The following is a 24,507-nucleotide window of genomic DNA, read 5'->3' on the forward strand; positions in this document are numbered from 1 at the left end:
GATTACATTAGAAAATCATATGTAGCCAATTTTAAAGGTTCAGAGATTCTCACCGTTCAAGTTGAACCTTAATACCTATCATGTGTCGGAAAACCGAGAATAAAAAGTAACTTAAAAGAACAGTATTACTCTTAAATGATTTCAGCTAGCTTTACAACAATGTGAAAGCAAAGACGTTATTTTGAATTGCACTGTTTGTTTTCTTATAGTTTTGTTCGTCTATGTGCTTTACATTTAAATGTTATTAATTAAAATATCTTTTTTCATTTATAAAATCGAGTATAGTTTCTTATGAAAGATTTAGGTGCTTGTGATTTATATAAATTCTCTATAAGAACACAGCCTAATCCCTGATATCGGAAAGAAGACACTCATCCAAATAAAGGTAAGGTCTTTTATTTACCTTTTCTAATGGTGAAAATTACCTTTTCGTGAAGTTGGAACATCATGCATTCAAAGTTGATGCTTTCCGACAATAAGGTGTCCCGCAGTGGACTGGTTTTACAGAGTTCCGAGTAGAACACCGAAGTCAAGCATCACTGGCTGCGGGTAGGGTGACCACCTTGATCAGCCTGCTTAGAGACCGAGGATGCACAGTATCAGTCCTCGTTAAGCTGTTCTACCGTAAAGTTCTCGACTTCGGGTGCAGGTCGTCTGGTTACAGAAGGGGAGGTGCCATTCCCTCTGCAGAGAATCAAAATTGTGAAGGCATGTCTTGCTGATCATCCTCAGAGATGTTTCCCAGATCCGTCGCCAATAGCCCATAAATTAACTACAACAACACCAATAAAATTTCCCCTATTAAAGCAACATTAAATTTAATATAGGCTACGATTGAACAAGCTATGAAATGTTTAGATGTGTATTAGACACATGTTTTAACTAAAACTCCATTAGTATGATTTTCGTTCTTAAAGGATACCCTTCTGAGTAGATGAAGCAGGTAATGTCTTTGAGATACAAGTTTCTTCATCCATCTCTCTCTTTCAGACATACTATATCCATTATTTTACTCGTCTCTTGGTCAGATTAAAGAATCCCCACACTCAAGGCAACAAATAAATGTCCATCCACACTGGTCATCTTTATTTAACAAACTTTTCTTCTTGATTGTCAATTTTACTCTGCAGGTAAAGGGTTAATTTGAATCTTCGTTCTGAATCACTTGATTCCAATCAGTTATTCGAATCATGTTATTCAGATAAACTATTCGAATCAAGAGATTCAGATCAACGGATCAATGATTCAAATTATGCGATTCGGATCAAGGATTCAGACTATGCGATTTGGAACCATGATTCAAATTATGCGATTTGGAACAATGATTCGAATTATGCATTTAAGATCAGTGAATCGAATTATGCAATTAAGATCAGTGAATCAAATTATGCAATTAAGATCAGTGAATCCAATTATGCAATTAAGATCAGTGAATCAGGGCTGATTGTGCTCCGGAAAAAATCCGGATTTCCGGAATTTTTGCTAACAGTGATCCAGAGATTGAAGGTCCAGACATTTCAAAAATTCATTGATCACAGAAGTTTCCGGAAATCAATTTTTCAAAGGTTGAACTTAAAAACACAGTTTATTATATTTGTAAGGGAGAGCCAGAGAGATACTTCATAAGCTTATATTCATGATTAATATTCATTTTTTATTAGTAAATAATTGTTTATTTTATTTGTTTGTAATGGAGAGCCAGAGAGATACTTTATAAACTTATATTCATGATTAATATTAATTATTTACCAGTAAATAGTTGTTATAATCATAAACTCAAGAAAGAAAGACATATTTGTAAATTTTAATTACTTCTCCAGGTCATCATAGGTATGTGTAAATGGTATAGGTATGTGTAAAATTTTAAATATATATTTTAAGTAAACTAGTAAACTAAGAAATATTGAGAAAAAAGAGAAAAAAAACCTTGTTTAAATGTTTTTCTAATTTTTCAATTTAAACTTTTTTTTTTTTTTTTTTTTTTTTAACTCAAAAAATTTTCCGGAATTTTGACTTGGGTTCACAATCACCCCTGGTGAATCAAATTATGCAATTAAGATCAGTGATTCGAATTATGCAATTAAGATCAGTGATTCAAGTTATGTGATTAAGATCAGTAATTCGAATCATTATTTGGATCATTGATTCGAAATAAGTTACTCAAATCACTGATTCTTATAAGTGATTTGGATCACTATTCAAATCAAGTGACTCAAATTAGTGATTTGAATCACATGATTCAGATCACTGATTCAACTTGTGTGATTTGAATCGCTTTTCAAATAAAATGATTCAGATAAATTATTCGAATCGTCATTTTCTTCAATAATTCGAATTAATTTATTCAAATCATTGTTTCAAATCAAATGATCTGATTATCAGATTCTTATGAAGTGATTCACATCACTATTCGGATCAGTGATTCAAATCTCATTTCAAATTTAGTAATTTGGATCATTGATCTGAATACCATGACTTAAACGACTTAATTGCAAATCATGTGACTCTAATCAAATGCATCAAATATTGAAATTGAATTGAATTTCCCAAAAATTCGAAAATAAGTTTGCTTAACTACCACTATTTTTCTTTTATCAAATGTGCTAGAAAAAAATTTATTATTCTTTCTCATTAATGAACTATACGAAAATTATAATAAGTAAATAATTAAACTTATTATAGCTTTCGTATAATTACATTGCATACTTTGTGAATTGTTATAGATACTTTAAACTATGGTAAATTTTAAGAAACTCCAAAAGAAATGTTTTCTTCAATTGGATAATCTTACTTCCTTAGTAATGAATGCGTTAGGTTTTACAAGAAATGTTTAACTTATGGCATATCATAGTGAAACAAAACAAACTGAAATTTAAAAAACAATTATCCATTATAATTTTAATTTATTTCGATAGAAACAACTGTTGATTCAAATCAGTACCAAATTCTACTGTCCAACACATGAATCAATCGTAATGCAAAGAATTTATAAGTTTTAAAATATTATATTTAAAGGGACTAGCTTAATATTATTTTTTTAATATCTGAAGTAAAGACAAATAAAAAATTGATAGAAACACAGTTTTGAACTTAAACGATATAACAACTTTTAATCTGTCCTGTTATCCATGCGGAGAGCACTTGATTACGTATTTATTCGGATCAACTTAAAAAATTTGCCTATTTGCTATGCACGGTAACAGCTTCCGAACGCAATAAAATAAACTGTCTAATATTTTTACTTAAAAATGTCACTAAGATTGAATCCCGTAGGATATTTCTCGTTTGTGACTCAAAGATGTATAAATACTGGAACAATTTTGAGTAAAATTTAATGCTAACTCAGTTGTGAGAATAGAGAAGTATTTCAAATTAGTATTTTTCATCAAATTTAAAATTTCTTTACGAAATTCGTCAACAGATGGTTCTCCTAACTGATTTGAAAGACCAGTTATAGGAACATAAAAAGAGATATGAATTTTAGGCTGCTATGTTCTGCTTAGGGAATCAAAAATGTATTTTTATATTAAATTTTGAAATTTGTTAGAAAGTTCATCAATAAACAGCTAAGCTAGCAAAGAAAACTTAAGAACAATGTTTTCTGCTGCATATCAGAAAATTCTAAATAAAATATTTCTACAAGCGTTGTGTTAATTTTTTTTCTCAGACTATCCAGCATTTTTGCTGCATGTGATATTTGTTTCGTAGTGTTAATTTCGATCTCGCGGACTTAGCTGCGTTGTTGTCGCGTGGAAATGATGGCCGCGTAGCGTATAAATGATGGTGGCTTAGAAAAAATAAATTGCTACACATAGATTGACGAATTTTGCTTCAATTTTTATGTGGTTTATTTTCTTTTGAGCTGAATAGAACGCTGCAAAACCTTCATTTTTTTTCTAATTCTGTTCGTCATTAAAAGGTTCTTTGAATTGCTGGTAAATTTTTAGGCGTCCTTTGCCCCATATATGTAACTCACGGTGTCATATGTATTACGGTGAATTAGTTTACAGTGTGACATAAATATCGGTGTTGTGTTTCTAATTTATACGTACCTGTTTTTGTGTGCATGCATCTGTCATATTTATTTTTGATTTATGATCAACGTTTTTATATTTTTTCAATATCCTTGTAGTGTATCTACCACTACAAAAATGTAATTCCAATTCACTAGTATATAAGACACGTTAACCAGGGGTCTGTCCACGTTGAATTTACTACCGTTTAGCGGTACCTTCACAAATTCAATTATAGGAAAAACGGTAGTTTCACAAAGTACTTTTCTTAAGATTTTATTTTTGTATCCTTAAGAAACGATAAATCTATATTTTTACTATGTTTTTGTGTTGATTTTTTAATATCATTTTTAGTTTTTCACATATCATGTCTAAATTTTCACAAAATAGGTACCTCTCAGAAAAACCTAGACAGACCCCTGTTAACTCGATTGTATGTTGGGGGACCTTTTCATAGATGACGGTTGACATGGTCGGTAACAACTCTCCCAGCATTGGTGACCTTTTTGTGTAAATGTAATTTTGTCATTCTTTTTGTGTAAATGTAGTTTTTTTAAATTCTTTTTGTGTAAATGTAGTTTTTTTAATTCTTTTTGTGTAAATGTAATTTTGTCATTCTTTTTGTGTGAATGTAATTTTGTCATTCTTTTTGTGTGAATGTAATTTTGTCATTCTTTTTGTGTGAATGTAATTTTGTCATTCTTTTTGTGTAAATGTAATTTTGTCATTCTTTTTGTGTGAATGTAATTTTGTCATTCTTTTTGTGTAAATGTAATTTTGTCATTCTTTTTGAGTAAATGTAATTTTGTCATTCTTTTTGTGTAAATGTAGTTTTTTTTAATTCTTTTTGTGTAAATGTAATTTTGTCATTCTTTCTGTGTAAATGTAATTTTGTCATTCTTTTTGTGTAAATGTAGTTTTTTTAAATTCTTTTTGTGTAAATGTAATTTTGTCATTCTTTTTGTGTGAATGTAATTTTGTCATTCCTTTTGTGTAAATGTAGTTCTTTTTAATTCTTATTGTGTAAATGTAATTTTGTCATTCTTTTTGTGTGAATGTAATTTTGTCATTCTTTTTGTGTGAATGTAATTTTGTCATTCTTTTTGTGTAAATGTAATTTTGTCATTCTTTTTGTGTAAATGTAATTGTCATTCCTTTTGTGTAAATGTAATTTTGTCATTCTTTTTGTGTAAATGTAATTTTGTCATTCTTTTTGTGTAAATGTAGTTTTTTTTAATTCTTTTTGTGTAAATGTAATTTTGTCATTCTTTTTGTGTAAATGTAATTTTGTCATTCTTTTTGTGTAAATGTAGTTTTTTTAATTCTTTTTGTGTAAATGTAATTTTGTCATTCTTTTTGTGTAAATGTAGTTTTTTTAATTCTTTTTGTGTAAATGTAGTTTTTTTAAATTCTTTTTGTGTAAATGTAGTTTTTCAATTCTTTTTGTGTAAATGTAGTTTTTTTAATTCTTTTTGTGTGAATGTAATTTTGTCATTCTTTTTGTGTGAATGTAATTTTGTCATTCTTTTTGTGTGAATGTAATTTTGTCATTCTTTTTGTGTAAATGTAATTTTGTCATTCTTTTTGTGTAAATGTAATTTTGTCATTCTTTTTGCGTAAATGTAATTTTGTCATTCTTTTTGTGTAAATGTAGTTTTTTTAATTCTTTTTGTGTAAATGTAATTTTGTCATTCTTTTTGTGTGAATGTAATTTTGTCATTCTTTTTGTGTAAATGTAATTTTGTCATTCTTTTTGTGTAAATGTAATTTTGTCATTCTTTTTGTGTAAATGTAGTTTTTTTTAATTCTTTTTGTGTAAATGTAATTTTGTCATTCTTTCTGTGTAAATGTAATTTTGTCATTCTTTTTGTGTAAATGTAGTTTTTTTAATTCTTTTTGTGTAAATGTAGTTTTTTTTAATTCTTTTTGTGTAAATGTAATTTTGTCATTCTTTTTGTGTGAATGTAATTTTGTCATTCTTTTTGTGTAAATGTAGTTCTTTTTAATTCTTTTTGTGTAAATGTAATTTTGGCATTCTTTTTGTGTGAATGTAATTTTTTCATTCTTTTTGTGTAAATGTAATTTTGTCATTCTTTTTGTGTAAATGTAGTATTTTTAATTCTTTTTGTGTAAATGTAATTTTGTCATTCTTTTTGTGTAAATGTAGTTTTTTAAATTCTTTTTGTGTAAATGTAATTTTGTCATTCTTTTTGCGTAAATGTAATTTTGTCATTCTTTTTGTGTAAATGTAGTTTTTTAAATTCTTTTTGTGTAAATGTAGTTTTTTTTAATTCTTTTTGTGTAAATGTAGTTTTTTTTAAATTCTTTTTGTGTAAATGTAGTTTTTTTTTTAATTCTTTTTGTGTAAATGTAGTTTTTTTTATTCTTTTTGTGTGAATGTAATTTTGTCATTCTTTTTGTGTAAATGTAATTTTGTCATTCTTTTTGTGTGAATGTAATTTTGTCATTCTTTTTGTGTAAATGTAATTTTGTCATTCTTTTTGTGTAAATGTAATTTTGTCATTCTTTTTGTGTAAATGTAATTTTGTCATTCTTTTTGCGTAAATGTAATTTTGTCATTCTTTTTGCGTAAATGTAAATTTGTCATTCTTTTTGTGTAAATGTAAATTTGTCATTCTTTTTGTGTAAATGTAATTTTGTCATTCTTTTTGTGTAAATGTAAATTTGTCATTCTTTTTGTGTAAATGTAAATTTGTCATTCTTTTTGTGTAAATGTAAATTTGTCATTCTTTTTGTGTAAATGTAAATTTGTCATTCTTTTTGTGTAAATGTAAATTTGTCATTCTTTTTGTGTAAATGTAATTTTGTCATTCTTTTTGTGTAAATGTAATTTTGTCATTCTTTTTGTGTAAATGTAGAAGAGAGAAAACCCAAGCACTAGTGTAGAGCTTATTGCTTCAGCAAATTTTGGCTGTTTGAATTGGCAGCCAAGTGTGTTGCCAATTGGTGAAAAACATTAAAGCCTGAAGGAGAAACAGAAAGAGTTGTTGGCAATTTCACCAATAATGAAACCCGTTGACCATGCTAATGAGAGAAGCCTTGCTTTGTTAGAGGTGATGTTTTACAGCCAGAGAAAAGAGATCAACAGTCTGAAAAAATGTTTCAGATTTGTTAAGTTCCTGGCCTCTACTTTTCACGGAGAAAGGATTCTTTCTGCATTTTAAATTGTTGACTGGGGTTAATATTCCAGAGCTCTTTAAAAAAGGTTTCAGAAACAAAAATTCCTAGAATCATTAACTTTTTTAAATCTTTGCCTAAGAAAAAAAAAAAAACAGTATTCAAGACATATTGAAGAAATTTGAAAATGGTGATGAAACTTGCAATGAACTGTTCTTAGTCATATCTCTGCTTTTGGAGTACTTTAATTGAAAAAGGGAAGCAATTTTTATTTCAGTTGACATAAGTATTTATCATATATTTTTCTATAATTTTTTTGTACATATTGGGCAAATCTCTTAATTTCAGACATCTTCCTATAGTCAAACACAATAAGATAAAATATTTGCAGTTATTGACTTACCTTTTTTTTATTTCCAAAGACAATACAAAAAAGAACAGTAAGATTAAAGATGTACAAAAAAAAAAACTAGAAATTTTAGATCACAAACGAGGACCGACGTCATTGCCTCATTAAAAGTAATCTTTTTTGCAATACAATGACTCCTCAAAATCGATGTGAAGTGGTGAGTTCGATTCACTGGCCTTAGCGAATCAAGCAAATACAAATTATAAAGAGAGCAGTTTGGATGTTCTCCTAGACAGTCATTACTACCATAAGGCAGAATTTAGCAACAGTTGCGCAACATGAGTTGGGAATGAACAAAAAACTGTCAATTCTCTGCAACATAATTTGTTTAATATACAGCTTTACAGAATGGAAAGATATTTCCTTCCTCCCAAAGTAATGAGCTTGTTCGCTCTCATAAATTCTACAGTTGCCAGGTATCCACTGGTGTGCAACCAGCTTCTTTTTTAGGACCAATCTTTGCAAGTAATCTCGACATTGAAGGATTTCGTTCGATGAAGAAGCGCTATTTGAACTAATGACCTGGATTGCTGCTTGAAAATCAGAGAATAGAACCACTTTCGAAAATTTATCTTCAAAAACCAATAACTGCTTTAGCGCAATGCGAATGGCTTCCACCTCTCCGTCAAAGACTGTTCTGTATTTCTCTACGGGAGCATCAAAAGGAAAATAGGTTCCATAAACTCTTGCTGTCATAATTGTTAGAGAAGGAGCCATTTGTATACACAAGTAGTCACTCAGAGGTTTCATGTAAATTGTTTCAAGGGCATAACATCTCAGCACAGCTGAAGAAGTATTTTTCTTGTGCAAACTGTCTCTAAGATATAAACTTGATTCGATCTCTACAATCTTCAGAGGATTTGTTGGCTTTATTTCCTGAATAACATCAGATAACTCATATTCTTTCCGGATAATATGAACAAATTGAAAAAAAGCTGGATTTTCAAATTTCTGATGAAATTTGTGTAATTCATCCAATAAAGATCACCTATTCTAATCAGCTTCTCATATAAAAGCAATGATTTTTCTTCAACAGTAGCTGTAATAGATTTATGGTTTGTCAAATTGTTGCCGTCATAAATTGTTCACAGCAGTAAGTGATTAGAGGTAGTATGAAAGTTCTAAATAGTATTATTATAACTGATTTATCACTTTCCCATAAAGATACATCTAGTCGTTTTAAAACAGTTACCTAATTTAAAAAATGGCTTCAGACTGCATCTACATGTGACTTCCAGAAATTACACTTTCAGCTTTTTAATATGTTATAAATTTGATTATTTTAACACTGAGTGTAGGTTAAATATAGAATTTATAAACTAAATTTGTGAAACATAACCAAAATTATAAAATTCTATGTTTAATTAAATTTAACTTCCTTGCAAGATAATGACATTTTTTGTTAAATTAAACTTTTAATTATTATGTCTGAGTTCTAAGAATTCTACATTTTCGATGGTAACACATTTAAGTAAGAACGCATTTTAAAAGTTATTGTATTTTTTGTATAAAAAATGAAAATTTGAAATTTCATCAAATTCATACTGTTATCAAAATTCTTCAATTAAAATATAGCCATTTGTTATTTTAAGAGCTCCTTACCTGCCATAAAGATCGAAAATCTGGGCATAATGCCTAGTACTCCATGTCCGATTTCTTCTGGTAAGTATAATAAAATTTTAACTTGTAGTACGTTTATTTTAAAAAAAATATATGTACTGAAATAAGTTTTGAAAAATTAAGTTAATCATTTAAAATTTGAGCAATCTTATTCTTAATGAAACTGAATTTTTAATTATATCTCAAATATTATAACATGCTTGTTGATAAGTGTGTTTAACTGTGATGAAATAATTATATAAATCAGTTAAAGTCATCTGATCTGCAGTTTCCTTAGTTTTAAAAAGAAAGAGCTTCATAAAATTCATAACAGCCTAGCTGTTTCTTAACGAAAGCAAAATTTACGTAGTTTGTCAAGAAAATATATTGATTAAATTTCATGATTGGAGGTTCTTAATTAGTTTTATTGAACTGCTTATTTTTTTAAATCAATGCTTAATAAGACTAGCTTAAAATATTAGGGTACCATATAGTAGCACCAATACAGTTTCAATGGTTGACACCACATTGACATATAGCTATAGAGTATTATCAGAAAGAGTATGCAAATAAAGTCTTAATTACATATAACTACTAAATCATGCAGAAAAGTCAGCTAACATCAAAGCATCTAATTGTCGGGCTTATTCTCCTTACCTATCCACCACATTACATTATTCTCCTTACCTATCCATTACAAATATAAAAGGATATATCTTGCATCTATGTTAGAGGCTCATTAGTTTTTGCAGAAACACAATGCCAACATAGTTTTATTGCAAATAATATACGAGGCGCATCCAGAAAGTAAGTTTCCCTAATTTATAAAAAGAAAGAACTTGCATTTTCAGGAACATATTTATTGGCAAAAAGTATAGCAATTTTTCAACATATCCACCACAAGAATTGAGACACCTGCCGTATCGTGGATTCAACTTTTGTATCTCTCTGTCGTAGAACTCTGCCGCCTGTGAATGGAACCAGCGTGTGACAGACGTCTTCAGCTTTTCATCGTTGCCGAAATGCTCACAGGATTACAGGAATTTCTTGAGGTGCAAGAAAATGTAAAAATCGCTGGAAGCAATATCAGAGCTGTAGGTTGGATGATCAAACAACTGCCAGCCAAATTCCGTCAAAACAGCTGCTGAGTCTTGTGCCGTATGTGGGCAAGCATTGTCATGGAGGAGCGCAACACCTGCAGTAAGCATTCCACGACTCTTCTTTTGAATGGCACGTCACAATTTCCGGAGTGTTTCACAGTAACGGTAGACGTCTGTCACACGCTGGTTCCATTCACAGGTGGCAGGATTCTACGACAGAGGGATACAAAAGTTGATCCCACGATACGACAAGTGTCTCAATTGTAGTGGCGTCTATGTTGAAAAATAGCTGAAACATTGCTGTACTTGTTGCCAAAAAATATGTTCCTGAAAGTGTGAGTTCTTTTTTTTAAAAAAATTCGGGAAACTTACTTTCTGGATGCGCCTTGTAGTTGTAACAGTTTAAAATAAAACTTGATGACATTTGTAATTAAACTAAGTGTAACTATAAGTTTTAGTTTACACCCAACCCCCCCAAAAATCGAACTCGTCGAAGCGACATATCCCCTCCCCCAGAGAGTGGAGCGCAAAGGCGTCCGACTCGGCCAAGCCTTCATGTGGCATTTATTAAAAACTCAAACATTTAAAAGTACGTCGGATGGCAACACCACCATAAAAAAGCTTCTAATGGATAGTAAAAGTTGAACTTGTGCGGTTACAGAAATGACGGCATTAATTAAAATTTTTTATATATAGGTTAAGCAATTGGTTCAAATTAAAAACAGAATGCTTAATATAAATGCAATCTTTTCACCGTCACTCAGCAATAAATAAGTGAACTATGTATTATTATACGAGCTTATTACAATTATTTTCTAAAATATATATTTCATTTTTAGCTTTAAAATAATCATTTTTGATAATATAATTGCTTTATTAATTTCTGCTCAACTTTCAGGTGATGATTTTTTTGCAAACTCCTACATGGTTGCAGTCGACAATAAGGTCAAATGAAGAAATTCAAAGTGGCAAAAATGTTTGCTGCATACTACATTTTAAGCATTGAGTACGCTGAGATGGCTTGTAGAACCCTGGAGTTTATTCAAAGGTAAAAAATAAAATATATTCATTTTTCTGTTTTTATAAAGGATAGTGTTATTCGTAGAAATACACGGGTATATTTTCCTCAATTTAAATCTTTTTAAATTATTATTTTATTTACTTTGAGTAACTTTTTTATTTATTGAAAGCATAGTAGTAGTGGATAAAACATTATATACTGAAGGAAATTTAAATAAAATTTATTTTAGTTTGTCTAAAGACTGAAATTGCCAAATTTTGTAGGGGTAAAAAAATTTCCAAAACGCATACTATCAAGCAAATAATAAAAATTTCTGACTTTTTTATTAATAATTTTAAATCTGAACTTAATTAACAAAATGAATATTCATTTATTGTGCAGGTGTTTCCTAAAGGTGAACCCCGATAAAGGATCGAAGGCTTTAATGGATAGTAAAGAACGTAGAAAAAAAAAGAACCGTAAATCCAAAAGTTTTATTGTTGTTAAAAAAGCTAATGGACTTTGAATGGTGTCAATAGTGATTTTATACTGTATTTATTTGTATTTTTATTTTAACCTTCTTTATTCTTTTCTTATTTCCTTGCCATTCTATTTTTAATACTAATTTCGAAAGTATCAGTTATACTGGAATCAGTAAAAGGGTTTATAAGTTATAAGCATTTATAGTTTGCTAAAATGATTGGTAGCATTTGTAAATTGATTGTTAGTATGAAGCAGCATAAAATTACAACAAACCAGGGGAAAAAGGAATAATTTATGTAATGAAATCAGTAAAAAGAAAGAATAAAAAAAAAAGGTGTACTTTTATCATTTGACAAATTTTATAAATTCCTGTACCTACTGTAAAAATACATGCAAATTAGTGATTTTTATTGTTAACTTTCGTAAGTAGTGTAAAATGGTAAGAGCGAAATAAAGCAATAATGAAATGAAATCATTTTTTTCTTTTAATTTTATTCTTCCCTTTATGTTTTACGGAAGAAGTAAAAAAAAAAAGAAGAAAGTTTGAGTTTTATTAATCATTCTTACATTGAAATAGAAACAAATCTGTCTTTAATCAATGTGAGATAAACCGCTTTTCTTTTCTTTTCTTTTTTTAATTGAAATGTACCTAATAATTAATTAGTTTCTGTTAAAAGATTTTGAACAGACTAATCTGATCTTCAAAGGAAGAGGTGAAAGTCAAAATTTATTATCAAATGTTGAAAAAATATTCAACTGTTATTGATTCAAATTTAAGAGAGTGAGCTGCCCGATATCATATCTCAGCATTACACAAATCCACTGATCAAAAAACTGCAAAATAGTTCCATTTACTTTAAAAGTAGGGCACTAATTTGTATGAAATCATGTTTAAACGACAGATTATTTTATCCTGAATTAAATAAAATTATTGTTCTGAGATAAATATAAGATGATTCATTAGTCTTTAATGTGTGAATCGAAATAGCAGTAAACAAACTATTTAGGTAAAAATATAAATGTGTACAACTTTTAAACGATTTTATTGATATTTTTGGTTTTCTTCAAAACTCTTAAATGATTTATTTTATAAATTATGTATTATCATTTAGTTAACTTTACATTTTGTGTAATTATATATGTATATATGCCATAATTAGTTTTTAATGTGTGAATCAAAATAGTGGTAAACAAATTATTTAGGTAAAAATATAAGTGGGCATAACTTTTAAACGATTTCATTGGCATTTGTGAAAATTTATGGTTTTCGTAAAAACTCATATGATTTATTTTATCAATTGTGTTTCATCATTCAGTTTACTTTGCATTATGTGCATTATACATGTATATGTATCTTTTTTTTTAAACAATGCCTAGCAACTTCAGTTATTTCATATAATTTTGTAAACAATTATACATGACATAATAAACTTATTCTTTGCAAACATGTGGTATTTTGTTGTTTAAAAAAATAATTAAAAAAAAAACAGATTGTGACGTCAATAATTCCACATAGTTTAAAAATAAAAACTTAATAAAATTTATACTATGGAAAAAATTTTTACTTCACTGATTAAATATTTTTCTGCGAATAGTTTAAAACTATAAGACATACACAATAAACTTGTTTTCATATTGTTAAAAAGAATGGTTCAAGTGATTTGCTTCACTGATTAAATGCATTCATATAAATATTTCAAAACATACAGCTAAAACTTGTTCATTTTAGGAAAACTTGTTTTCATATTGGCTACGGATTTTCTTGTTTACTTTTGCGGAAAAATTTGTCCCTGATTGGTAAAACACCGTTGTGACTGCGGATTTTCTTTTTAAATTTTACAGGAAAAACTTGTTCTGTTATGGTCAAAAGCAGTTGAAGGTACGGACTTCTTTCATAATTTTTGCGTCGAAAACTTGTTTTTGTTTGGGTAAATACAGTTGTGACTATGGATTTACTTTGTAACTTTTACGGAAAAAACTTGTACGCATTTGGTAAAAAGCAGTTGAAGTTACGGATTTACTTTTCCACACTGTTTTAATTTTACTGTTTTCCACAACCAACCCAACTGCAGGTTTAAAACCGTCAATTTTAAAGAATATTTTTTACAGTGTACGTGTCACCGAAAAGGAAAAAACACGCATCTTTTCTGGGTAATCTTTCTCCATTGAAGGGTTCGTTTGCGTCATTTTAAACTTATGAATCACATGCATACTATGATTTGAGTGAGTGCCAGCTATCATTAATAATGCCACACATAACATGCTAATCTCATAAAACTAATATATGTGCAAATTGTAACTATATACGAAGTAACATAATGTATGATAATTTTTTAAGTCCATACACAAATAAATAACTCCACTTTTATACCATCATAGAACTATATAGAAGTAAAAATTATAACTAACGTAATATGGAACTTCGTTTAGCATATATTTAGCATATCTCAGCCAAAAAATTTTATTTTGTTATATTTTCTGGTAATTCTAATTTTTGTTTCTAATTTTGTCTCTCACTAGAAATTTTGGTAAATAATTCTGTTGTTACTATTAACATTTATGATCGCTAATTTTTAAATTTCATGACTTGTATCATGAGTTCCTTATTTCTAAATCCAGAATTTTCTCGACATTTTTTTTATACTTCCATCATCTATTTTCTAAATCTACATTTTTCGTCAACATTAATCATCTAGATTATAATTTTTTTTTACTGGTTCAGGCGGCAAAATTTTTCAACCCCGACAATGAGATATTTAATTTTACATCTCGGCATTTATTATCCTAACTATTATGCCCCCAACATCGAGTTTTTTCTATATCTTTTTAAGTAAGTGTTTCAAATTCGCAAATTTTTCTTCATATACCGACTACTTTTTTGATCCATCATCATTTTTTCTAACGTTTTTTTTATTTTTTGATTCTTCTCATTTTTTAGACCCTCATATTTTAGTTACTGTATTTTTTTCGTTGTAATTCTAGAGACTAAAAACTTTTTTTTTTATACTTTTAGAGACTAGAGCACTTAAAGTTTGACCTTATATTTCTATTTATCTTTTGCCATCCAACAAATCTTGTATCCATAAAATCGAACTCCCGAAGCACGTGAAACGATTGGTTATTGCATTGAGGAGGGGAGATTCTTCAAACAGAAAATGAAAGTGTGTCAACCGGGTGTGACCAATTCGAAGACAGGTAAGTTTTATGCCTGCAAGCGCAGCACTGACAAATGGACCAAATAGGATTTTATGATCTTTTCTTTGTTATTCAGAGACTACCCTTTATTTGTCATTTTCCTTAGTATCTTCTTTAACCATCATTTTACGTTTTATAACTCTACCTGCATCTTGATGTTTAATTCGTTTTTTGTTTTCTACTTTATATATAATGTCACTAGATGCTGGTATGCCATTTTCTCGCTGATTGGCTTATGTAGTTTACCTCCGCTTGTTTTTCCGTTTTCTTTTTCATCATGCTATCTACCAATGCTTCACTTTTAGCAAGCAAGTATGTACCTCTACATTATTTCCATATCATCCAGATAATACTTTAGGTTTTCTAAATTATACAGCAACCTGGTTTCCTATTTCTTAAACTAGTTTCATTACTAGGCGTTAATTTTCACTTCGATTTTTTTAAGCAAACTGTCGTCTCAACTGTTTTGGTGGATTTTCAATCGTTTTCTGCTTAACATCAGTTGTCACTCTGCAGCAATCAATTTTTCGAACAGACTATTTCTTGCATGGTACAGTTTTGTTTCCAAAACATTTAAAGCTCCTCTCATCCTTGCGAAATCTATCTGTTTCAAGTTTCTTGTAATTTCAGACCATGCTTTAAGAACTTCGTTTTTTGGAATACTGAACTTCTTCTCCTCACATAGATCTGCATGCTTTAACAATTTATCAAAATTTGATAAAATAGTAGCAATATTGTAAGTTACAGAATAAGAGAATAAATTAAGATTTATCTTGTGCTGATTCTATCATTAAAATCTAAGGTAAATAGTAATTTTCTTTTAGCTTTATATCATGTATAGGTACAGTGAGATGACGCAAGATAGAGAAACCCAAGCCTTCCCTGGCTCCCGTTTTACCCCAATCAGTTTAATGGGTAAAACTTTAAGTTACTTTCTATTTTAGTCAATGTTATGTTGTTACTCATTATTGTAAAAATGTATGCGTAAATGTATAATTAAAATACTGAGCTCTTCTTGATGGTGTTCCCTTCCCTGATGGTAATAAAATATTACACATCTAATCGCGTTTAGGTGTAACAGTGCTTTCTCTCTCTCTCTCTTTTTTCTTTTAAACATATCCTGCATATTGTATCATCCAAAAAGAAAAATTAGTTTGACAGCATTTAGTATGAACTTAATATTATCAAACTCTCTTAAATCAAAATCACTTTAATTTCTTAAATCATTGTAGACGCAGGAAATCTTATCCTTAATTCATATTCTTAAAAACATATTTTTTTTCTCCAACTACAAATTTGATAAAATTCTTTTTAATTTTAAATTTTTACTTTAGAGAAAACCGTAAAAATTTAGCTTCGGTTGAGCGCGAATTATATGACTTGCACATAAATATCAATTATCATCATCATAGTTGGTGAGACAGCCCAATGCCTTCATCTGCAGATTTCTCCTTCACGACTTCTGATTTATCTTTGATCTCCAATTCTTTTCATTAATTGCAATAAAATCAGACTCTGCGACTTCCCCACTTTTTTGTCCCAGAGAGTCTAAAGAGCAATATCTTATTTATTGTATTGACATCACTCATTCAAATCACATGGGCCATCCAATTCATTTTTATGTATTTAATAATATCAGGTTTATAAATCGTGAACAGTTTAAAGTTAAATCTCCAGTTATTGTTTTCATATTTCTCAAATATTAGTGATTATAATTTTCTTCCAGTTTTGTCATTGTCAGAAGCATATGGTCAAAATCAACCTGACAAGAGTTTTGTAAATTAAGAACTTTGTTTTTCTAGGAAGAAAATTAGATTTAATAAATCTTCTCAGCCCACAGACAGCCCTATTAGCTTCATCAAGTCGGTTTTTTATTATGTATATAACTTTTTATAATGTTATGTACATATTTACTATGTATATAATATAAATATGGAGATTTTATGTTAATTGCTAAATTAAATTTTATTTTAGGATATGTAATTTTTGGTTTGATTTGTTACATTAAACTAATTATAGAATTATTAATTAAATGTTGACCTTTTTCATGTAACTCCACAACAATACACTATTAATATTATAACAAACCTTTATTAAAAAAGACTAATATTTCTTAATTAAAAATCTGTAAAATTCAAGAAGAAAAATAATTTTCACAGAATAAATACTTATTTGTTAATAAATTATGTAGTTAAACCATATTATTATAAGCTTCATTGATTATTATTAAAAACACCAAGAGGATAAATTAACAAACATTTTACGGTGTATTTGAAACATATAAACCTGGTTGCATTTTTAAAAAAGGTACTATTTTATTCATTTAAGCTAATTATTCCCTTTATTTATTAAAATCTTTGCTTTATATTGTTTAATATTCATATCAAATGATTAAATATAAAATTAACATTTCCAAGTATAACATTTTGTAATTTCTGTTTCAAATATCAGACCTACATTTTTTAGAAATATTGCATATGATAAATTAATACTTTAAAGTAATGTATTTCTTTAAAAAAAATGCCATTTAATTTTTATAATCAAGCAAAAAACTATACTAAAAACTTCACTCTAAACAAAAATTTTTGAAAAAATAGGCAAATAAAAAAATACTATTAGGGCATCATTTCTTAATACCTTAAAAAAATTATTATTTTTGAAAATTTTTTTATAACTGTTTTAAATTAAACTAATGTATAGGATATTTTTAAAATATATTTTTAGTTCTGAAAATATCCCTAAATAACTTTTTTTTTTCACTTAGTTGTAACTTGAACATTGTTTTATTGGACTTAAATGTGATTTACTTTTAATAAAGAAAATTGAAGGTTATTTGAAGAAACTGTTTCAGAGATTTTGTATTTAGAAAACCTCCAAACACAATTGATCATGAAAAATATAAATAAAATAAATGAAAAAAATGACAAAAAACCATGCATAATAAAATAAAAAAATTTATTAAAAATTATAATTTATTAGCAACAAGAATAGGAAAAATATAGAACACAGTAAATAATTAAATGTTTAACAAATATAAATGAAAGAATGAAAAAATTATAAAGATTAAGTAAACATACAAGAAGGATTGAAAAAGTTGTAACAAGAAATTGTTTAAATTTATGCTCAGTATGTTGGGGAGGTTAAAACAAATTATAGTCAAGGAGTGGCTCTAATAGATTTTTTTTTTTTTTATTTACTTAAATTGAAGGTAGGTTTTAGCTCATTTTTAAGTTGGTAAAAGACAAAGTAAAAATTTTGAAATCAAAAAATGCTGCAGATATTTCATGTAAATATAAATAACTTTATACCATAAAAGGGCAAGAGCATTTAAATATAACATACCAAAATGGTTACAACAGCTTAAGAAAAATTTCTTAAATATTTACAATACTAAAGTTAATAATTTTCAAACAAAAAAAAAAAACAGTACAAGAAATAGATTACACAGAAATAAAGGAATATTTTAACTCTATTAAAGTGAAATGAAATTTTTTTTAAGCATTGCTACAGAATACTGGCAATTTTTAAACTTAAAAGGAAAGGAGAGTTACCCAGCACCTCAAAATTTTGGAAAAGTCTCTAACTGAAGCAGATTCAACAATACAAATTTTGTTCATACAAGCAGATGTTGAAGTCCATTACATTCTTTTGTTGTGGTGTGATATCATTTGCAATTATTATGAAAAATAACAAAATTTTCATAAAAAGATTATTTTTATTTATTTATTCTCACATGCATTATTGTATTTTTTAAAGAAAAAAATGTTTTTTTAAGTTTGTTTTGAAAACTTAATTTAAAAAAATTACAAATAAATATTAATTCCAGGAGAGAATTCAGCCCATTGATCTTTTCTCAAGATTGATTTCAGTCCTTAAGACAAAAGAGTGACAGGTGAGAGTGTAACAGGTGTGGTCAGTTAATTGTTTAAAACACCATTGCCAAAATTATCATACCAAATTTAATAACACCTTTAATTCATGAGAAATATAACTAATTTTAATTTCATTTTAGCGATTCCACAAATATATTTTTAAGATCATCTATTCCCAGAAAAGCATAAGCAAAAGATGTAATTAGAATTTTTTTAAAGTTATGAACTGATAGAATAAAAACAAATTTTCTAAATAATAGAGAGAAAAAAATTGTGACGAATAAATAAATAAAAAAAACTTATTTTACTTATCTTGCAATAAATTTGGTAATAAAGGTAAGAATTATTGATACAACAAATCATGACTACCACCTCCTATAGACCGAAACAAGGCTCTACAAAGAAGGAAATAATTATATGGTTCTTTAGCACTTAAAGCTAGCTCCATGGATCTATTTACTATTTGATGTAAATAGAGCTAGAAAGGGGAAAAAAAGGTTACTTTAACAATTAAAAGCAACAACAAAAAAGTATATTTAAAATATTTTTTTAAATACAAGTAATTATTAAAGAATGTAAAAATTACTTTTAGCATTTCCTCATTTTAAGCAGGAAACAAAGACACTGATCCAAAAACCAGTTCAAAAAACTTCAAGTACAAGTTAGATCTGTCCATATTTGCTCTGAAGAATATATAATGTTACGAAATAAGTTCACTTGTTTAAAAATAAAATGTGCAGAATACATGTAAAAAATATATTTGTTAATCACAAAACCTTAAGAAATTCATTTTACAAAAAATATTTTAAACGAAATTCCTACTTAACAAATATACGTTCACATGATAAAAATGTATCATTTTGTTGTCTATCATCAGTACCCAAATGACAATTATTTGTTTAAACATCATAGAAAATAACTGATTATAAAGGAATTGAATATATAAAAAAATTGTAACATTTGTTCAATGACAATGCAGATAATGCTAAATAGATAAGTGTTAATAGTTATGCTTCATAATAAGTAAATATATAAGCATTTATCACTTTTAATGTGGTAATTATTATTTTGTACTTTGAAAGTTCACCAGTACACATTTAATTTTGTGAGACACATATGTTAAAATAATTTTTTGCAAAAAAAAAAAAAAAAGAATTAAAAAAAAGTAAAAGAATAAACAAAATTATTTGAAAAGGTTATCACAGTAAATATTACTTACATCCATTTCTTCCATCCTTTTTAGAAGATATTCTACTAGCATTGTTGCAAATATGGGGGAGGTGGCAGTATTAGCAAGAAAAGAATGTGCTAGAATCTGAAATATAGACACACTCTATCTTATCAAACCAAAAGAGGTTTTGTATTTACAAAAATATTATGACTATAGTTAAACACTTTTAACTGATTGACTGTTTCACATTAGAACAAGTCTGCATAGAAATATATCGCAAACACATAACTTTTTCATTTAATTACAGAATAAAATAATAGCTGAAAGAACATTTTTAGTTACTTGAAATATTCACTGTTACATATAGTTTAATAATCTATACCATAATAATTATTATGAAGGCAATAAACATACTCTCAATGCAGGATTCTTGAAAATTTGTTCAACCATGTGCTGAAACAATATAAAGTTTAAGATTATAATGAATAGTATTTAAATTGTAATAAATAGCATTGAAATATTATAAGGCATTTAGAGCTTACATGTATAGATGTTGAAAATACTTCTCTATGTTAATGGATGCATGTTACTGTGTTAATGGATGTATCATGGTATACTGAAATGAAATTTTATTTTAGACAATCTAAAATAATTTTTTTTAATAAGTAATATATAGTAGAAGATCAATAAATTCAATTCTAAAAGCTCCACAAATCTCCATCACCTACATTAACTTTACATTATTTCTAATTCTCTTGATAACTTTAAATATAAAAGTGGATATTTTTGTGTTATAAAGTATTTTTATTTAAAAACTATTGTACGCTTAGCGAGACAGAAAAGCGTAAATTGCAATTGACTGGTAACTATGGCAACGAATGAGTGGAATAGTATCTAGATATTAGAAAACTGAATTCATGGTCTCCCAATTCAAAATAGGATAATCATTTGCCGCTGAGATATTCCTAGTTAAAATTTCTGATGGTTTTCCATTGATGGACCAACATAATCTTGATGGCAACCATCAATAATTCCATCAAGAACCATTATATTTTTTTGATGGTAACCAACAATTAGTAAGAATTCGGATCGATTTATGACGGTCCAACCTAAGAATAGCTGGTCCAACATGCACAACACACCATCAACTTGATTTGTTCATGTTGAATCTTCACGAATTCCCATCATAGTGTCTTAGAAATCCAATGTTGGAACGATCATGAATAACCGTCATCCCGCAATGAAGAAATTCGGGATGGTTCAACATTATTTTTGATGGTCCAACATAAAAAACAAAGCAAATTGTTCTGATGGACCAACAAGAATTCCCATTAAACCAGCATGAACCACCACAGATCATCATGGATTGTTGGTTCATGAGAGTCAAACTTCTCTTGATGGTTAATCATCATAGTATTAAAGTAGCATTTTCCATCATGGAAAATTGCACTGAGTGGAAAAAGTCACTGATTAGTTGAATTATTTTAAAGATTGTAGCCTTCCATCTACAGCTTTACTTATTTGTTAAGAATTAGCTTTTAGTTCTTGTTGAAACTAATCATTAATAAGAGACTTTGCGAATTTGCATTTGCTTAAGCCGTTGGAGTAAAAATTGCACCAATTAAAATTCAGCTGCACTTTGGAATTTAATAAGTGCAATGTTTACACGAGTTCGGTTTATCACAATATAAAGAAAATTTGAAATAAAAAAATGCCTTTTTTGAGAAAAACTATTTCTTTCAGTATTAAAAAAAAGTAATATTGTGAACTTTTTATTAATTTTTGAGGCCCCCCAGAAAGTGTGGAAAGTTTACAAATTTATTTATTTATTTCATAAAAGTTTATTTTGTTTTATGATTTAAACTACAAATTTCAAAAACGGAAAATTTTAAGAAATTTATAAATTTGTGAAGGAGAGATTTAAGTTTGGTTATGGTAAAAAGTTTTTAAGATTTTATATCAGTTTTCAATTTATGTAAGCTTATTTCTTTTTTTACCAAGTCGTTTGAAACCTAAACTAAATAATTTATTTTGCGAATTGATAAATTTGTTTCGATTAGGAGCAACATAGATTTAGTTTAGTATAAATTCAAGAAGAAATAAATAAAAATTAAAACAACTAATAATAAAATTTAAAGTGATGCAATTAATAATATTCTTTTCTCATCATGACTTTGATTAAAATAATTTTTGTAAATAAAAAAATAAATAAGTAAGTAAAGAATAAACGAATAAAAACAAGTTTTATTGTTTAATTACTTTTATTATAAAATTACTTTTATAATAAAATTACTTTTATTATAAAATTACTTTAATTTCAATAACTAGATTTTACTTAGATGACTTAGATTTTAAAATAATTAAAATGTGCAAAAATCTAACTGAAAAACTCCCTTCGCTCCAAAATTATAAAATGATTTTAAATATGAATTTTTTTTAAAAATTGATGCACACAGAAAGTGTACGTTTTCACCACTCTTAATATATTAGTTAGGAGTTCTTATAAAAATCTAAGAAATTAATTATTGGAAATTAGTATATAATCGAGAAAAAAAAACGAAGACTTTATAAAATAATAAATTATTAAAGAAGTAAGCTAGTTTGAAAATGTTGAAACCTGTTAGATTTCCGGAAAAATATACACTTTCTAAGAATTTAAGTTAGTATATTTTAAAACTATTTCAAAATTTCCAGCATGGATTCTAACTGGTTTCGAAATTTCCATCATGTTTGAAAACTGGTATCAAAATTTCCAGTACAATATTATACTAGTTTCACACTTTCCTGTATATTTGAAAACTGGTATCAAAATTTCCAGTATGCTACATACTGATTTTAAAATCTCTAGCGTGGCGTCATACTAGTTTTAAACTTTCCAGTATGGGGCTATACTGGTTTTAAAATTTCCCGTATGGTGCTATACTGGTTTTAAAATTTCCAGTATGGTGCCATACCAGGTTTTAAAATTTCCAGTATAGTTTCATACCAGGTTTTAAATTTCTGGTATAGTCATACTGGTTCTGGTATCATTGTTACTGGTTTTGCGAATTTTTTCCAATAGGGAGGCGATAATCAGGCCCTGATTTTAGGCTAGGATTTTGTATTGTTGCTGAAAGGAGACTAAATAAAGCCCTCAGATATGATGGCTCAGCCGATAGAGCATTCACCTACTAAAATGAACCGGACCCGAATCCCAGTGACAGCTGTATGATATATCTGCACTCGGCCCACAATGACTTCAGTGCTGACGTAAAATATCCTCAGTGGCAGACGGATCACGGGTTAGTTCCCTTTTCATCAGGCTAACCGTGGGGGTTTTTCTTCATGTCACGCAAATACGGGCTTGTTCCATCAAAAAGTCCTACACGAGGGTAAATTTCTCCCAATACTTGATCCAGGAGTTCCCTTGTCTTCTGTATTGGGTTCAAAATTACAAGGCTACGGAGTTGAACATCAGTAGTCGTAAACCCGTGAATTGGGTCGGCTGTTTAACGACGGTTAAAAAAAATTATGCTAAGAAATTTAAGACAAAAATATTAAATGCAAGCGTTTAGCAACTAAAAATTGAAATTCACCTGAAAAAATAGGCCTTATTTTGATTCCTTGTTCATTTATTTAATCTTTTTCTTGGGCACTAATAAAGTTTAAGAGGCCTGGTTGGTAGGGTCATGTCCAAGAGGTCATGGATTTGATCCTTCCGGTGAGTTCCATTCCGATCCGATGAGTGCTACCTTTGATAACTCGGAAACAAGTTTACTCTATGACGATCCAATTTCGCCTCTATTTATTTCAAACTTGCACAAGATTCGTAAAGTTCTTAAAAGAGTTAAAAAGTGATAGGAAAATAAAGTGTATCTTAAAAACGTTTTATTCGCCAGCACACTTAATTATTTAAATAAATATATCTAGTCTCGAAATGAGCAACAACTAATTTTTAATTTTAAGAAAAAAATTGATAGAAATAAATGCGTGCTTGTCACCTGTTCAGCATTTTTTTTTCTTTTGTAATTAACTCACTTCGTCCTATAGCGTCTCTTTAACACTAGATTTATGGGACGCGTCATTTTGACGCATTTCGAATTTTATAAGGAAAATTACAAAACCCGGTTGCATTTTTATTTATTCTATTTTTGTTGTTTCTAATGTCACTTGCCTCACGGACAAGCTTGCTCGGTGAAACCGAGCAAATTTAAGGCAGAGTGTGCGCTTCTTGTTTTTCAGTGGCGCCATCTATGACCTAGAATTCGACTTCTGCCACACCATACGTCGCAACCGTTTATAGGGCGGACCCATTCATACAACCATTCATTCATCCACAGATCGTAATTTTGACTTGAATCGGAGAACGATCGATCTCCAATCCAGTACCCCCAGAGGTATTGATTTGTTATGGGAACATGGAGGACTTTTGAGACTCAACAGATTTAACGTGCATCAGTCACTTTACGATAAATAGTCTTCGACCCGCGGGATTCGAACCCGCGAACTCTCGGACATGAGCCCAGCTCCCTACCGACCAGGCTATCT

General features: G+C 28.5%; 2 long non-coding RNA genes across 2 annotated transcripts in view; one reads left to right on the forward strand and one right to left on the reverse strand.

The window, feature by feature from the left end:
• LOC147816780 (uncharacterized) overlaps positions 1 to 13,187 on the forward strand; it is a 35,882-nt gene extending 22,695 nt beyond the window's left edge. Inside the window, exons 3-4 of the long non-coding RNA XR_015429117.1 lie at positions 11,158 to 11,307; positions 11,662 to 13,187. This is a non-coding gene — a long non-coding RNA (uncharacterized LOC147816780). The remainder of the gene's footprint in view (positions 1 to 11,157; positions 11,308 to 11,661) is intronic.
• A 4,688-nt stretch (positions 13,188 to 17,875) lies between these two features.
• On the reverse strand, positions 17,876 to 20,649 carry LOC147816781 (uncharacterized). The gene is made up of 3 exons (XR_015429118.1): positions 20,523 to 20,649; positions 20,029 to 20,433; positions 17,876 to 19,287 (listed from the first exon to the last, which is right to left on the reverse strand). It is a non-coding gene; the product is annotated as an uncharacterized LOC147816781 (long non-coding RNA).
• Positions 20,650 to 24,507: the final 3,858 nt, after the last annotated feature.

This window comes from Parasteatoda tepidariorum, chromosome 1, assembly GCF_982258835.1.
Source record: "Parasteatoda tepidariorum strain Cologne lab strain chromosome 1, Ptep-v5.0, whole genome shotgun sequence".
NCBI lineage: Eukaryota > Metazoa > Arthropoda > Arachnida > Araneae > Theridiidae > Parasteatoda > Parasteatoda tepidariorum.